Consider the following 18921-nt stretch of genomic DNA (forward strand, 5'->3'; position numbering starts at 1 on the left):
GGCCATTCCTGGTGATCTTGATTCCTTTCCAAACCCCGGAACCCGGAAGAAAGTTTCCTGGTGATCTTGATTAAATATCCCCGAAAGAATGTGATAAGACAGGGCCATTCATCACCGGAATTCTGCCATTTAACTAGTGCCTGGTGATCTTGATACCCCGGAAGAAAGTTTCCTGGTGATCTTGATTCCTGAAGAATGTGATAAAGACAGGAGAAAGTTTGCTATTAAATAACCCCGGAATTCTAGTTTCCTGGTGATCTTGATCTTGAAGAATGTGATAAAGACGGAAGAAAGTTTGCTATTAAATAAGAGAAATATTCGGGATTCTGTCTGCCATTTAACTAGTGCGTGTGGAGGGCTCAAACATGCAACCTTAACCTTCGACTCATAAGACCAACGCTCTAACCAACTAAGCTACGAAATCATTTTGGCTATTATTTTAACAAATATCATATTTATGATGTGGTCAAAATAAAATGAAATTACACTGTATCTACAATGAAACTGAATAACATGTATCACATATTGAGTGTATATTGTTAAATGAAATTGTAGTTGACTTATAATGATAAATTAGTTGTGTTGTAATCAAACTATAGTGTATCTAAAATGAAACTGAATAACATGTCTCATATATTGTTAAATGACCTCCTCGCTTACCGAGGTCCGTTATATTTAACTGACCTCACCAAGGTCCGTGTCATATATTGTTAAATGACCTCCTCGCTTACCGAGGTCCGTTAAGGACAGCTTGGCCGTTATATTTAACTGACCTCCTTGCTTACCAAGGTCCGTGTGTGACCCTAAGGCTGTCCTTACCCCTGCCAATATCATATTGGCAAGATGAGTTGGACAATGCCATGTATGTTTTTTGTTTTTTTTTTTTTGTTTTTTTTTTTGTTTTTTTTTTTAAATAGTGAGTTGGATTGCAAGTTTGCTCTGCATGCAAACTTGCAATCCGTACAAAAAGCTGCCGCGTTGCGGCAGCTTTTTGTACTCTTTTTTTTTAGTTTTTTATTTAGTTTATTTAATTTTGTTTCCTAGCTTTTATTTTATTTGTTTTTTGTTTTGTATTTTGCCATATTAATTTTTTTATATTTAATGTGTAATATTTTTTTAATAAAATAATATATTAAAAGAGAACATAACATTTCATTGATTTAGAAATACAATGCATACAAATTAATTCCACCATACTTACTCATCTAAAAACTTCTTCATTTGCTTATCGTACAATTTTTTAAAATAAATTCATTAAAATTACGTGTCTAAAATTTATGTTGATAAAGATACATTTTTTTTGTAAGATTGATATACATACATTCATTACTATACATAAATTAATTCATTAATACATACATTTAGTTTTTCCATTAATACATACGTAATTAGTTATTTTCACATTTGTTATATTTAATATTTAAATATAAGTTATATATTGATATAAATAAATAATGTTGAAGACAAAATAATATTTATTAAGAAAAAAATATTAATTTTTTAAAGTGATGTGAAATTGGGGCCCACTTTTGAAGGTTGATTGGGTTTGCAGGAATGTAGTGTGAATAATAGATAATTGGGATGATGTGGAAGTGGGACCCGGGGTAAGGACAGCCTAACAACATTTACTATTTAACTAGTGTGTGTGACCGGACACCGAGGTCCGCACTAGTGTGTGTGACCCGGTCCGGCCCGAACAGCTTGGCTATTATATTTAACTAGTGTGTTCTTCCCACTTCCCTCCTCGCTTACTGAACCATATTCTGAAGATTAGTAATAATGGTCCCAGCAGGGCTTGAACCCGCGACCTTCGGCTTATAAGACCAACGCTCTAACCAACTGAACTACGAGACCATTTTTACTATTATATTTAACAAATTCCATATTTATGATGTGCTCAGAATCAAATGAAACTACAGTGTATCAAAAATGAAACTGTAGTTGAATTATAATGATACTTTAGTTGTGCTGTAATGAAACTATAGTGTATCTAAAATAAAGCTGAATAACATGTCGCCATGTCGGTACTGGACCTTCTCCGCGAGCTAAGCTCGGTTCGATCTGCACCGACCTCGTACTTGCACTCTCCCGACCTCTTCGCTTACCGAGGCCCGTTAAGGACAGCTTGCGCAGGCGCCCTTACGTTATTTGCGACCCGACCTACTCGGGTCGAGATCGACCTACCGACCTAGTTCCAGTAGCATTATGTAAGGCCTTTAGGAATATCAGAGCACGTGGCCAAGCCCCCTTGGGCCCCGACCTGAACCCGTGCATGTGTTCCACGTGCCGTGCATGCCGCAAGACCGGAACCTATTTCCTCTATTTCCCTATAAATACCGCATTTATTGCTTTTGGGGAGGGGGGGGGGGGGGGGGGGGGGGGGGGACTTTTTGGCTATTTCTATACATTGGTTTTTAGCTCGGGAGCCTCCGACCCACTGTCAATTACCCCGAGCTCCAGCAATTAAACCAACGAGCAGACTAGGCAAAGGATTCGAGCCCAGAACCAGCCCTAGAACCGTATTCATAGTTAATACCGTTAGTATATACTACATCATTTGGCGCCGACTGTGGGGAATCCCAGGGCAACTTTAGCCCGGGGCTGTCAGGGCGCGGCCGAAGCGATGATGAATCCCTTGTTAAGGCCCATACCTGCAAACCATTAGAGGATGGTGACGAACCCCCTGCTTGGCTTGCATCCACGGAGATGAACGCACGCGATGGAATCACCTGAATTCAATTGAACGTTGTCACCTGCTTCAAGCTTCAGGACAAGCTTGATCTCCAGGAGAGGTGTAATGATACATTACAGATCCTGCTACCCAACTGGTTCACACTACCTAAAGATCAAATTAGTTATATTGTTTCCTTTACTAGTTTAGTTATATTGTTTCCTTTACTAGTTTAGTTATATTTCCTTCATATTTAGTTCAGCACTTTTAGAATATTATTTCCTTATATCTTTGGTTGTAACTCCTATATATATGGGAGAATATTAATTTGTCTAGTTAAGTTGGAAATTGAATAAAATCAAAAGGAAGTTTCTTCCTCTAACTTCTCCTCTTTTATTCTATATCCAGCCACCATAGGTAAACCTTCTTCTTCTTCCGTTAACCATAGACCCGTAACGCGTAGTCTAACTACTGAAACATATCAATTTACCTAATTGTTTATTTGCCCAATTTTGTCTTGCTTTCTTTGCTTTTCTCACATATCTTGTAGTTGCTATAAGCTAGTTAGAACTCTTATCAAATACACTCATTTAAATTGTATAAATTTTTTCCAAATTGTCCCTTTTCTTTAATCACCAAAAGAACATGGTTTGTAACAGTTTGATAGTTTTTGGGAAGTGGAGAATAATGTTTAGCTGGTTTACATTAGCATGACAGTTTCAATTTTTTTTTTTCCAGTTTGATTCATACCGAAACTGATTTAAAGAATTAATAGTTTACTTGAAGCTTAGATTTAATTCTGTCTTTCGTGGCTTTTTTTTTTTAAATGTAAATATTGAAACTTAAAAATAATGCTTATAGAAAGTTTAGGTTATGTTTGGCACATCGAGCTTGAAAAAATAGTAGTTAATAAATTAATTGATTGATATTAAAGTAAAAGAACTATTTCAAAAAAAAAAAAAAAGTAAAAGGACAAATTGGGAGGGGTCATTTACTATCATTCACTAATTTTCTGTTTTAGTTCTCTGTTTTCAATTATTCAATTTTGAAGACTTGTTTATTAGTACTTATTTTCAAAATTCATTCTTCACTTTTTAAATTAATTATATATATATATATATATATATATATATATATATATATATATATATATATATATATATATGCGCGCGCACACACACACGTACACTCATTAATTGAAATAACTTAAAATAAGTTATTTCATGACAAAATGTGATTACGAAATATTACAAATAAAATTAAATACACCATCAATGATTATAATTTGCCTTGAGTGCATTTACAATGTCCTCACACAGTGTAGCATTTTATGTTGTTGAGTCATATCTAATTGTATGGTATCATTTTCACCTCCACTATTACTTCTACCATCATTCAAAAATCATGTCTTGCTTTCTGTACATCGTACCTAATTGATCATCCCTATATTCCAACCGTATGAAATTGTGCAATACACAACATGCAATAGAGATTTGTCTTTGTCTAATCAATGAGTAACCATTAATGGACTTTAGAATTGAAAATCTTGCCTTTAAAAGTCCAAAACATTTCTCAATCACACTCCGCAATGATGAGTGTCGATACTTAAATAGGGTTTCTTATTTCGTATTCGTTTTTGGCCACGAAACTCATTCAAGTGATAGCGCTCCCCGCGGTATGGTGCAAAAAAATCAAGTAAATTTGGGCAACCACCATCAACTAGAAAAAGACTACACTTAAGAAGTACAGAGTACTAACTTATTAATTTGTAAAATTTAATGAATACGCTAAGTTAAATAATTTAAATTAAGTTATTCGAATACTCTTACCTTCAGGTGGCATGGGAAACTCACTTTCAGGTTTTGAAATTGCATCTACAAATATGTGAGAATCATCCACACTTCCTTCCCAACCCGCATACGAGAATGTAAACATCATGTCATGTGAGCAAATCGCCATGATATTTTGGGTCACCATCCCTCATTTTCTACCCCGAATGTGCTTTGCTTTGATGCAGGTGCCCAAGCTACCACATGCGTTCCATCTATAGCACCTATACATTTCTATCACCAAGATTATAATATTCTTATTAGATAATTTAGATAAAAAAATTACACTAAGTTTAATTTATTAAATTTTTGTACAACAACCAACCATACCTCAAAATAAGGATACCATTTGAGATTTTTGAAATTTTCTGGTTGTACCGGTCTTCTATTAACTAGCTTTTATGACTTCATTTTTCAACCGTAAAGTGCGCGTATGACACGCTTCACACATTTATGTATAGTTCTAGTACAATGTTGAAGCCGCTGAAAAATTATACGTTGTATAGTTCTATGCGTTAGAATTAGGAATCCTATTGCTAACTGTTCCTCCACTTTAACACCTCTTGTATCTTTTAACATATTCAATCCCTTCAATGTCTCACATAGCCTTCTGAACACACGGGACACCATCCTAAAGGATTCATAACACCTAGCACTATTTCCTAGCAACACTATTATATAATCATTACCTGAAAAGACTCTTCCATCAATAAGCATGCAACAACAAGTGTAATTATCGCTGCATAATCGTCATCATCAATGTCACTGGAGCTATTAGAACTAGTATAACCCTATTGTATAACCCTATTGTGACATTATCCTTGCACTATGAAGTGTAATAGACATTTGAAGAAAAAAAAATTAATCATGATATTTGAAACTAACATAAGTATTAATACAAACATACTCAGCAATGTGCTAATAAAGTTGGGTCACATACAACAAGTCTGTTTAAAGTGCTAAGCAGTAACATCAACAACAAATTCAACAAACATATAACAACAAAGCCAGTCAACTGGCACAAGTTCAACATATTCACTTTAAAGATAACACCCAATGACGTTACCATTCAGGTGGCATTTTTATGAAATCCTCTCGAATGTCAGGATTTGTCAACTGCTGGACAACTGCATTAATGGAAAAGGAGGAAATCCCACTCATGTTTTTCAAAATCTCAATACAAGCTTTCATGGTATATGGGGTAGCAGCTGCAGTACTCATACTAGCCTCTTCTGATAACTTAGAACAAACCTCCTCCTGCTGTCTAAGATAAGATAATTAGAACCCCTAAATCCATAATTTAGAAGAGATAGAAGCTGATTAATAATAAAAAATTAAGCAAAAAAATGATTAAGCAAAAAAAAAAAAAAACAGATTAAAAAGATTAATAATAAAAGATTAAGTAAAAAAAACATATTAAATAGATTAAGCAGTACTTAATAATATTAACCAGACAGTTTAAAATGCACCAAAACTCATCTTAAACTAGTCAGATAAAGCAGATTACAAACCAAAACTCATCTTAAATTTGAACTGGGGCTCCAAATTAAGCAGTTTAAAAATCACCCCATCTCTCGTTACTCTGTTACCAAGCAAATTACAAAGCAAAATCTCATATATGTTCAACTCTAATATATTCTCCAGATATGTTCAACTAAGGCTCAAAAATGCACATCATAAATAAAATATACTGAAATGGTATTCTTTGAGATGAAGATGGTGAATCTGTGGATCTGTGGATGGCTGCTACACTCGCCTCTGGTATACGGTGAAGAAGAAAAAGTGAAGAAAATGCTTGCTGAAGGAGTCGATATGACTTTTCACTATTCAAGTCTATTGTTCACTGGTGTTTTTAATCAAAAACTATCTTTTATTTGTATTTTTGATTTCCTATTAAGAGTATTTGAAAACTTGAAAAATAATTTCTAAAAATAATTTTTTAGATTTTTAATGTTTGGCTAAAGGGGAAAATGAAAAGTCAAATGAAAAATAGGGGTGTGACCAATGAAAAATAGAAGTTTTTTTTTTTTTTTTTTTGGGAAGTCATTTTCCACACTTCTTATTTGCTTTGTTCTCCAATATTAGAGACCCTCTCTACACCAACACACCCACCAGCAGTTCTTCTTGCTACACCATCATCTTGTTCTTCATCTTCTTGCTATCATCTGCACCAGATAGGCAGATACCCACATCTTCTTCTTGCTACACTTGTATGTTTCCTCCTTTTTTCTTTTTTCAGTTTTGAATTTTTTTTCCCTCCAGGGCCACCGAAGATGGTTTCCGGTTGAGCGGATGAAAACCCACACCTAGAAACTTCTTCCCTGGTTTCCGCAGTCGAAAACGAAAGCCACTGATTTTGGCTAGGAAATGAAACTAGTTTCCGCACCAAAAACCAGTGGTCTGGTTTTCTAAGCCGGAAACCAGACTGGTTTTCGACTTAGAAAACTATAGCAGAACACTGTGTGTTTTATAATTTTGTTTGTTTTTAATTTTATTTGTTTGTCAATAGGTGTTTTTTTGTACATTTGCAATGAATTTTTGTTTGTTTTTTACTATAAGGAATTATAATGTATGTGCAGTAGGAAAACCAATGTTATTTTGAGTTGATTTTTTCTTATATATACATTTGAAATGAGTTTTTGTTTGTTTTTTACGAAGATGATAATGTATGTATATAAGTATATTTTATTTTGCTCTGATTTTTTAAATTTTTTTTAATAAATTTGTAGTGAGTTTTTGTTTGTTTTCTTATGAAGGATGATAATGTATTATGCAGGAATGTTTTGTTAGAATTGTGATATATTTGTTGTCATTATTTTATTTTATTTTTTGTTTGTATAGATGGATAGAAATCATGTGCGTGTAACTATTATGGGTGCAACAAGTGTTATACTAGTTAGTGGAATTCTTCTATAGCAATAACTTAGGAATAAAAATCAAATAGAACATGACACATTGTCAATAGAGATTATGAACGAGAGAGTTACATAAATAGTATCGTGTGAGGCTGATAACAAATGTATTAGCATTATTAGAATGCGACCTATTTCCTTTCATAAATTGTATTACCTTCTTGCTACTAATAACTTATTGCGCACAACTAGAGCTGTAAGTGTTAAGGAACAAGTACTAATATTTTTACATATAATAGGTCACAATGTACGCTTTAGAGTAATTGGGTTAAGGTATATTATAGGGCAGTTGAGACAGTTCATCGTTATGTTAGAAGTGTTTTGAAAGTCATTTTATCTTTGTATAAGAACCTCATAGTATTACCAGACAGTGAAGTGACTCATGAAATCATTAGCAATCCGCGATTTTATGTATATTTCAAAGATTGTCTAGGAGCAATAGATGGAATACATATTCGTGCATCTGTGCCACTTAATATGCAAGGAAGCTTTCGTGGATGTAAAGGTTGAACAACACAAAATATATTTGCTAATGTCAATTTTGATTTGCGATTTTGTTATGTGCTAGCTGGGTGGGAATGTAATGCACACGATTCTTTAGTCTTGAAAGATACACTCACACGTCCGAATAGAACATCGATCTGCATCAACTGCTTCGTCTAAAAAATCCAATCGTAAGCGAAAGTCAGTTGACTTGAAGGTGGATGAAATGACCGAACAACTCGGTAACATTGCCACGACAATTAAGCCATTGAATACTGGTGTAAAGAGGCTATTGAACTATTTTAATTTGGGGATAGCAATTAAGCCACCGAACTCGAATAAGCTCCAAATTGATCCATGAACCTGCAAAAAAATGCAATTAGCATTTTTAGCAAATTACCAACAAGTTTATGATGATTAGGATGTCATGTTTATTTTTTTATACCATAATAAAAGGAATATTCTAGCATGAACAATCCTATTTTACCATAAATAAATTCCTAAAATAATGCATAATGTCCTAATCAAATAATTTCCTCATCTGAATTGTTATTCAAATTTCGTGTTTGTCCTTATTAATTACTTCCCTGTTAATTAATCCCAATATTTTCGAAATCATCTCATCCATCTAAATCTATAATTCCAATGGCTACGATTTGTCCTAACGGTCTCATGTAAGATGTGTCCTCATGTGAATGCATATATATATATATATATATATATATATATATATATATATATATATATATATGTATGTATATGTATATGCATATGTATATATGTATGTATGTATTGTAACATATTAGATCTCATGGAAATAAGAACCAATCTCATGGAAAAATTTAACGGATGAGATCAAATTTAAAAAAATATGGTGACACTTTCATAATTATCACTAATCTTTATTATAGAAACTTGAACACTAAAATTTGCTTTTTTTTTAGATTTTTTTAAGTTTACACATTTAATATTGTTGTAATTCGGCCTATCAACTTGTTAGTTCTCGCGTGATAGTTGTACGGTAACGCATCGATTGTATGTATGAAGAATATATTGCAATATGGAATGGAAGAGTAGAGAGAAAAATATAACACAAGAATGTAGAATTCAAGAACACAAGTTCTCTCTTTCATTATGCCTTGAACATGTATATATATACATCCATATAACCCTTCATTTTCTATAACATAAATAATAATAATATTTATAACACTTCCCCTTGGCCATTATCAAACTATACTCATGCCTCGTTAAAAACCTCGCTAGAAAAACCCAGTGGGAAAAACCTAGACGAGGAAAAGAGTACACGAAGTATGTTGATCCATGTGTTGCACCGGTTGCCTCATTAAAAACCTTAGCCTAAGAAAACCCAGTGGGAAAAAACTTAGCCAAGGAAAAGAGTACAAACATAAGCCTTCTGGGCATAATCTTCAAGATTTCAAGAGTCTTCAGGACTATCCACTCAAGTGCACCAACATCGGTTGCCTCATTAAAAACCTTAGCTTAAGAAAACCCTGTGGGAAAAACTTAGCTAAGGGAAAAAGAGTACAACCATATGCTTTCGTAGCATAATATTCAGGATATCAAAAGTCCTCTAGATTGTCCATTCTAGCACAGCTAGGCGTTGTTGCTCCCCCTGAAGATAACAATCTTCTAAGCCCACGCATCCCAATTTTATGAACATATTACTCAAAAATGGATGTAGGCAGAGACTTAGTGAACATATCTGCAAGATTGTTCAGTGGGGAAAACATTCTCAATAAGAATTTTACAACTCTTCTAGAGTTCATGTGTGTAGAAGGATTTAGGTGCAACATGTTTTGTAAGGTTCCCCTTAACAAAACTATTACTTGCTTGTGCAACACAATCTTATTTGTCCTCATATGGGACATTGGGGGTAAAAATATAACATAACCAGGTTTGAACTTGGCATCATAGGGATAAAATAAAAGAGATAATGCCCAAGTTGCCCATCAAAACCACATATTGGTTTCTCACATAAACGTCAAAATCTTTGTACCTCGAAGGTGTTGGAGGATATGTTAAATATCATTCCAATTTTCATTGTAGGGAGAAGCACTAAATCTTGCTAGCAATTTCATCGCAAATTCAATATCAGGCCTGATGCGATTTGGAACTTCCAGTTCAATAATAGTGCTCCAATAGCAATGAAGTAATGGACTTCCAGTCCCTAAATATCCTCATTATAACCTTCGAGTCTAAATGGTCATTTATCTACTTCAAGAGATTATTGGACAAAATGGACTTCCAGTTCCTAAATATCCTCATTATAACCTTCGAGTCTAAATGGTCATTTATCTACTTCAAGAGATTATTGGACAACCGTTTGTGCGATAAGTAAATAATACTTGTCTATATAAAACATCTTCAAGATATTTTTCAAGTAGGCTAACTGGTGTATAAAACTTCTTCAAGGAGAAGCTCGATCTTCAGGTCGAGACAATACTTGGATTTCCAAGTCTTTTATTTTAAAACTGCATCTTTCGGCATGAGCTAATATCACCAAGCTCTCTATGTGTTTCAATGATATTTAAACCGTCAATATCGACTGAGATGATAAATAAATAACTCCATTAGAAATTCTTTAACGAACACATAATGGTACATATTATTTATACATTCCTTCTTCGGGAGGAAAACACTCAGTCAATAATATTCAAGTCATACAAAGACTTTAGTAGTTTAATGATACACGTTGAGATTTTCACTTTCCACATTCCAAAAGTGTTGAATCCATCAGGGATTTACAAATAAATATTAGCGTCTAATGACCAGTAAATTACGGTCATGACGTTCATCAACTGCATATCTAAATTCATAATTCACTGCCAATAATGTTAATTTGCGGAACGTAATGCCATATGTTGTGGGAGAGAATATTTGATCAAAATCAATTCAGGGTCTCTGCGTAAACCCTTAAGCTACCAGTCTCGCTTTATATCATACCACCATATTGTTTGTATTTCTCTTTCGTACAAACACCCATTTGTAACCTACAGGGTTAACATTAAATGGTGTACGTGTTATAAAGATAATACAGTTTTAGCGAGCTGAGCTGTACATGCCTTAATTGCTCCGTTATACATAAAAAATACCAAGGCACAACTGGTACCTAGCTCTGGATCCAGATTCTCATATAACGAGAACAATTTGTAAAGGCAATTTTGTTGTCGACAACTATAACATTTTTCATAAATTTCTCCCATATATATAAAATAATGGCAATTTCTAATTCAACCAGACACTAGACATTTCCCAAAGATATTTTTATCTGGTCGTTCCGCATCCCCAATATTATAATTTTGGGTGCACCTAAAATTTTACTGGGGTTTTCGCCTTCAGGACGAATGTCTTCACGACATACTTCTTTAAGCGATTTCAAGAGTGACACCATTTTCTACTAGATTTAGCTTTCCGCGGATTATACCAACATGTCTCCACGCTTCTGGCGTCAAGGAGCATTGGTAGATACATATGGTCCAAGTTGGGGAAAATATGTAGGACCTAGTCACTCTTTTTATGATCAATATATATATTGGCAGATTAATTATCTTCTGAACTTCTAGTTCAGTTTACTTCTTCTGAACTTCTAGTTCAGTCTACCTAGTACGTGGATTTAAATATTGAAGATCAATCATTCATAGAATTTCTCGGCATTCTATAAAATTTGAGATCTTATCTCCCCCTAATGCCGTGAAATGATCTTCATAAAGTGTGCAATCAGCGTACCTAATTATATATTGATCCCGTATCATGGGCTCTAAGAATTTAAATAACAGACGGAGGTTTATAATCAACATATACATGCCCACAAAGGTACGCTATGGTGGTGATATAGGAAAAAGACTGCACACTGTGAATAAAACGCAGATGGGAAATGTTTGGTTTTATACCACGTACTAGGTTCTAGGGGAATAATTATGATATGCAGTAGGTCAGATTGTGATAACCACAATAGCATATAAAACTGATGTCCCCAACAAGAAAAAAATATATAATCAGATATGAAAGCATACATATCAATTGATATTACAAGGGTACACAACAATCATAGGGAAGCTGTGAAGCTTGTCAAATAAAATATATCTTCAAGATCTCCCAAAAATCCTTATCCTCAACTTTACATTAGTTCACTCACTGGTTTGGGAATTGCTTCGTGCAAATTCACATGATATATTTCATTCCCTCATTTGCTTCAGGCAAACTAATATGAAATAATTTAGTCCTTCGTTTGCTTCAGGCAAATTGATATGATATGATCCATTCTATCTTCCAAACCAATAACATCTAAATCAATCATATCATGTATGGCATAAGTCAAAGATCATTCTTATAAAAGAGTATACCACTCTTTAAACAACACAGAATTGCACTAAGCCATAGTCGGAGAGGGATTTGTCATGTTGACATCTTAAATTTAGTCAAAAGATGATTATCATAATTTGTTGATAATAGCAATCCTTCTGGGATTGATATAAGATTTATGGAACAAATAATAATTCAATTTTGAATTAGCAGCCAGTCAATTGCATACGAGAGTTATGTTGCATGCATGAGAAAAATTTCCATATATAAATAAGCATGCAAACTAAGAGAATTAAATCTGAGAAGTAAACTTCCTCTGGAAAATAAAGTTCCAGAAAGTAAAATTTCAAGAAGTAAATCGAGAAGCAAGATTACAGAGGTAAGCTTAGAGATGTAAGCTTAGAGAGGTAAACTTTTTGAATAGTCAATTCGAGTAGTAAAATTAGCAAGAAAAATAAGCAAAGTAAAGTCACTTTGCACTCATAATAATTTGCCTCCAAAAATAACTTTGCACTCAAAAACACATTTGGAGTGTATATACTCCTCGGTTACGCAATAAGTTATTGTGGCCATGAATTATCTTTTCGAATGCTTCAGGCATAAACTAACTTCTCGGATGCTTTAAGCATGAGTTTACTTCTCGGATACGTCATGCCTCAGGCATGAGCTAACCTTTTTGTCCATGAATGTATTTTCATGAATTACTTAAACATTATCATGACACTAATCATTTCTTCATCAATACCTTATCATTTCATTATCACAATTTATCGCAATATTTGCTTCAGGCAAATTAGCTAGAATCATCAAGATGATGTTCATTCTCCGATGACCAAATGCTTTGGTGTGCGGCACGTAGGGATCAATGCCCTTCAGACCCACATTGTTAGCAAATCTGCTTCTGGCTAAGATTTTGCCTCGATAAGTTTGGTCATCCTTGAATATCTTGATCACTTTATTTCTTATTCTGAGCTCGAAACTCATACCCCACTGGTTATAATCTCGACCACAACCCCTTATGAAGTTACTCAACTAGGTAACATTATGTGCTTCAGGCACCTGTGCAAAATCAACCAAACATGCACTTTGATTCTTCATCAACAACTAGTTATGTTTCTTAGCCACAAGAAGTGCTAAAATCACCTTAGGATGCTTCTCATAATTTGTTGTCTTGTACTACTGCTGGAGTACAAATTACTCACACGAAAAGTTGACAATGTCTTTTCAATTAAATATTTCTCTAAAACTTCTTGTTTAGAGTTTCACTTCTGAGACTATTTTGTGCAGAGCTGAATTATAGTCAGTTACTGACTTATAATCTTAAAACTTAAGATTAATCTAGTCAAATTGTGTCCGAGGAAGGACAATAGATGACTACTAGTCAAAATGGTCCTTCAGGGACTTACATAACGCAATAGGGACTTTTTCAATCAAATACTCATTTTTAAGATCGTAGTTCAAGTAGTGACGTATGAAAATGAGAGCTTGTGCCTTCTGGGCATCGGTTCTCTGTGACTTAGCAACAAAATTTTGGCTCAATTTCTTGGAAGGCAAATATATTTCAATATCCAAAACCCAAATGAAATAATTGCTATCGACATGAGCGAGCTCAATAAAATCACATTTGACAATTGAATACGTAATCTACAAAACATATATCATATGTTCTCATTATATTCATAATATCACATGTTTATAGCAAAATAAGGAATCTAACATCTTCTAGATGCAAAATGAACTTTCCGAGATGAAGTCAAAAGATAAAATCAGAAAACAAATTGATCTTTCGAATATACACAAAAACCGAAATGGTGCAACACGAATTGGTGAGGCAAACACCAAATTGAAGCAACAAGCATCGGCTCGTGTTTATACCATCAACTCGTGCTACAAGCAACAAGGCACGAATCGGTGCGAAAACACCGAATTGATGCAGCAAGCATCGACTCGTGTTTATAGCATCAACTCGCGCTACAGGCAACGAGTGGTGTTTCATTCTCCAATACACCGAATTGATGCTCCCAAGTCATCAATTAAGCTTTAAAGTCTTACTCACTCTTAAGCTTCCACAAAATAAACTTTAACAATCTTAATTAAAAACCATTCATTCATTGCCTAATCGGCACAAAAACTAATTGCTAATCACATGCAAACGACATATCATAAAAACATAATAATGCACTACATCATAGGGTATATAACATACAAAGTATGCGAAATGAAAATAATATGTATACATACATTGCATCTTCATACGAAAAGCCCCATCTATTTACACAAACATATATATCACATGCTTTTCTTTCAATTTTAAGAATCAAAAATAAAATTGGAAATATATATTCAGGAATTTACACAATCATATATATATGAACCGGTATGTGCAATTCATATTTCAAATTTTAGAATCAATATGTATCATATCAATCATGTATTTCATAATCATATCAAGAGGTGTAGAATCAACATGTGCCATATAAAAACATGTATTATATGAAACCTATGAACATGCTTGCCTAGTATAAAAACATGTATTATAACAGGTTTGAGCATACCGTTCACCGAGGAATATATTGGCGATTCGTGCTGATAACGTGTTGTAATTCGGCCTATCAACTTGTTAGTTCTCGCGTGATAGTTGTACGGTAACGCATCGATTGTATGTATGAAGAATATTGCAATATGGAATGGAAGAGTAGAGAGAAAAATATAACACAAGAATGTAGAATTCAAGAACACAAGTTCTCTCTTTCATTATGCCTTGAACATGTATATATATACATCCATATAACCCTTCATTTTCTATAACATAAATAATGGAATAAATATAAGGCAAATGAAAGGTCTTGTGATAATGGTCATAATAATAATAATATTTATAACAAATATTAACATTTTGCACATTTTGTATTAACATTTTACATATTTAGTATTAAAAGATTATATTTGGTTTAGTGCTTAATATTGGTAGTAAAAAAGATATGATAAAGTTGACAAAACAAACAAAAACAAAAGAAGAATGTACAAGTTGACATTTTAGCGAAATGAGTGTTTGTTGGTTGTGGTCTCCATCTGGAAAGCCAAATTCAGCACGTTCAGATGAAGGCAAAATTTAATTCTTTCTCCTTCCATCCCTTTCAAGAACCTCATCAAGTACACTGTTTAAATTTATTAAGCCTTGTGACTCCTCATTAATTCATTTCCTACCTTTTTTTTGTGCCATAAATACTAGCTCTGACAGTATAAAATTTTATTTTCTAAAATATTTTATTGGATCCCATTACCGGCGTGCCAGTTCCCCCTACAGAAAAATAGAACCCCTCCCACCTCGCCAAAATAAAACTCTCAGAATGACAGAAGACCTTAGAATTTTTTATTGTAAATACTTTGAGTTTATTTTTTTTAGGAATAAATACTTTGAGTTAAGCATCATAATCGAATTAGACACAAAAAATAAGATAACGGGGTAAATAATTTGTGTAGAAAAAAATGTTTTTTTTTTTTTTTAACTAGAAAAACAAATTTAAAAGAATATATTTAATACATTGACTAAATAATATATTCTCAATTTTGCAATAAACATTTCATTATTTTAAATTTTTTTATTTAAAGAATATTTCTTTGTAATAATGGACCTATTAATTTATTGAATATTTGAATGAGATCAGATGATATAATTTTTGTTGGATATCCCAATATAATAAGAAGAAGAGTAAATACCAAAATGGTCCTTCGACTATAGCTAAATTCACAAATTGGTCCTCGATTTTCAATTTCAACCAATTAAGTCCTTAACTTTGTAATTTTGACACGATTTGGTCCTCCATCTATTTGACCGTTTGTTGACCGTGATCGACGATCTCCATAAGAACCTTCAGCTCTCGTCGGAGCACGTGGAGGCCTCCAAGATGACGTTGCACTGGTTCGGAAACACGTCGTCTTCTTCGCTTTGGTACGAACTCAACTACATTGAATCCAAGGGAGGATGAAGAAAGGCGACCGGATTTGGTAGATTGCTTTCGGCAGTGGATTCAAATGTAACAGTGCAGTCTGGAAATGCAACCAGAACATTAAAAAATCGACGATGGACCATGAAATTACATATATATCATCAAAAATCACAGTCAACAAACGGTCAAATAGACAGAGGACCAAATTGTGTTAAAATTACAAAGTTAATGACTTAATTGGTTGAAATCGAAAGTCGAGGACCAATTTGTGAATTTAACTATAGTCGATGGACTATTTTGGGTATTTACTCTAAGAAGAATACACAAAAAATATATGTGAGACGGTATCATACTCTTATATGAGACAAATTTTAAATATATAAGTTTTTTTTTAGCTAAAATATAATACTTTTATATATAAATTAACGAGTATCACATTTTTAGTGAAAAATATTAATCATTTGTTCCTTGAAAAGTATTACCAAAATTGTAACATTTTTAATGAAAATGAAATATTTGTTGATTTATAAAAGAAAATATCACATTTTTCTTAAATAGTATTACCTGTTTAGCATGAGACACTTTTACACAAGACCAACTTAGAAGAGTATAATAATATTTAACCAACAAAAAAAGTGGTTTCGCAAACTTCTATAATAACTTTTAATATAACATTTTCTTTCTAAAAAATGAAATAGGACAATTTTGTCATCCCACTTTTTTGTTTTAAATATAATATAGTTGGTATGACTAAAATATTTTAATTTTTTTTTTTTTAGAAAGTATACAGAGAAAAGCCAGGTATTTTAGAAAACTTCAATCAATATTAATTGATTTTATTTATATAAAAAAAGGAATAATGGTCAAATATGTCATCTAAGTGCACAGGATAATGCAATTAAAACACTGAACCTAAAAAAGTTACAATTGAATCCCCAAACTAACTCATTTTATGTCATTCGTCCAATCTGCATGTTTTTCCATTTTTTAACAGGTCATCAAAATTTAAAATATTTTTAAAAAATTAATTATTTAAAATAATATTTTTTTTTTAAAGAACATAGTCTAGAAGGTATCTTCGTCTCCCGGCCGGAGAAGAAAATTTTGAATTGGCTTGTTTGGACGGCATTAGAATCTTTTTACAAATGAAAAACAATGTGAACTGTCAAGTGTAACAACCTAGCTTAGTTTGGGCATTATGGAGAAATGAATGAGTGGAGTAAATGAAGACAGCCAGTTTGACAAATGAAAACAAACCTTTTAAATGAGTTGTTTAGGTCAATATATGGAATACCCCACCCGAACAACCTTAACTTATTTTGTATTATAGATTTAGACTTAAATATCAACCACCTAATTTTTCAGAATACGTCTTTCCATTTTGTTTTTCTAATATCATATATTAAATTTCATGGTATCAAAAAGATGAAGATAAAAGTTGTCACTGCTAGAACATTGGTATTTTTTGACCAATGTTTTTGATCAGTATAAGATGATTTTCGGTAGGTAAAATCTCTTCAAACCAAAATCGAGATTTAGAAACATATTAGATGCAATTATCGACCAACATAACTATTGTGGACGAGAATATTGAACACTACAATATTTGAGCATAAATCTTGAATGGGTAGACCACCACCGCTGTCCCGAAAGTTATGGCCAATGTTGAATTGGTTCATAGTTTTTGTCAATGGTAAAAAAAAAAATCATTTTAGAAGAAGACACAAATTAACCATATTTACTAATTTTTTTTGATAGTTAGACATTTGACTAGTACTAGGTTTTTGTTTCTTGTAAGGTGGATCCTGGTCTATGGTATAACAATTGAAAAACTATGCCATTGACCAAGGTCTCAACTATGAGGTGGGTCAAGGCCGATGAACATGGTCACCGTGGTCGAGATAAGGGGTCATACTCAAATCCGAATGTCCTCTTCGGACCCCAACATTATATATATCTAGGTCTTAGAATAAATTTTGTGTGAGACATGTGATATTTCTAATTAAAATATAATACTTTTTACGAGTCTATAAAGAATCATTATATTTTAAATAAAAAAAATTACATGTCTATATCCTTAAAGATGATCTCATACAAGGCTTACATATACAAGTAATTTAAGTAGGGGTGTTTATTTGGTTAATTCAGTTAATAACCGAACATAATTAATCAAATTTCTAAATACTTTAACCATTAACCAAATTGAAATTCTTATTTTTAAATTAATCAAACGGAATTTTTTAATTTTTTTTTTGGGTTAATAGGTCAGTTAACAGATTAGTAGAAATATTTTAGTTAAATTTAAAAATTCTTAAATTATACATAAAATTTGTAAATTTATAATTCAGCACGACATAATAGTCATTACATCAATACATAATTGATAAATTTTGAAAAACTAATCTAATAGCATTACTTATGAATTATAAAAAATTAAAACATATACATACACATGTAATTCAATTTCGAACCAAATTAACCGTAAACTAAAATTTTAACCGTTATCCAACCTGAAATATTTTGATTAAAAAATGGTTAACCTGTGAATTTTATTGGTTCAGTTGGTTAATCAATTTTTTTTTTTTTTTTTTACAGAATTATACACACCCTTAAATTTAAGTAACGGAAAATATTATTCAGATATGTAAACCATCATTTCTTACTCTTAACTTGTATTCCAACCCTCACATTCTTAATGCGTACTTTTTTGGAGACTCACCATAAAAATAATCTATCCTCATTTGGCACAC

At 32.8% G+C, this 18921-nt stretch overlaps 1 non-coding gene across 1 annotated transcript; it reads right to left on the reverse strand.

The window, feature by feature from the left end:
- Nucleotides 1-1780: 1780 nt before the first annotated feature.
- TRNAI-UAU lies at nt 1781-1854 on the reverse strand. Its single transcript has one exon. It is a non-coding gene; the product is annotated as a tRNA-Ile (tRNA).
- Nucleotides 1855-18921: the final 17067 nt, after the last annotated feature.

Source organism: Ipomoea nil, unplaced genomic scaffold (genome assembly GCF_001879475.1).
Source record: "Ipomoea nil cultivar Tokyo-kokei standard unplaced genomic scaffold, Asagao_1.1 scaffold2701, whole genome shotgun sequence".
NCBI lineage: Eukaryota > Viridiplantae > Streptophyta > Magnoliopsida > Solanales > Convolvulaceae > Ipomoea > Ipomoea nil.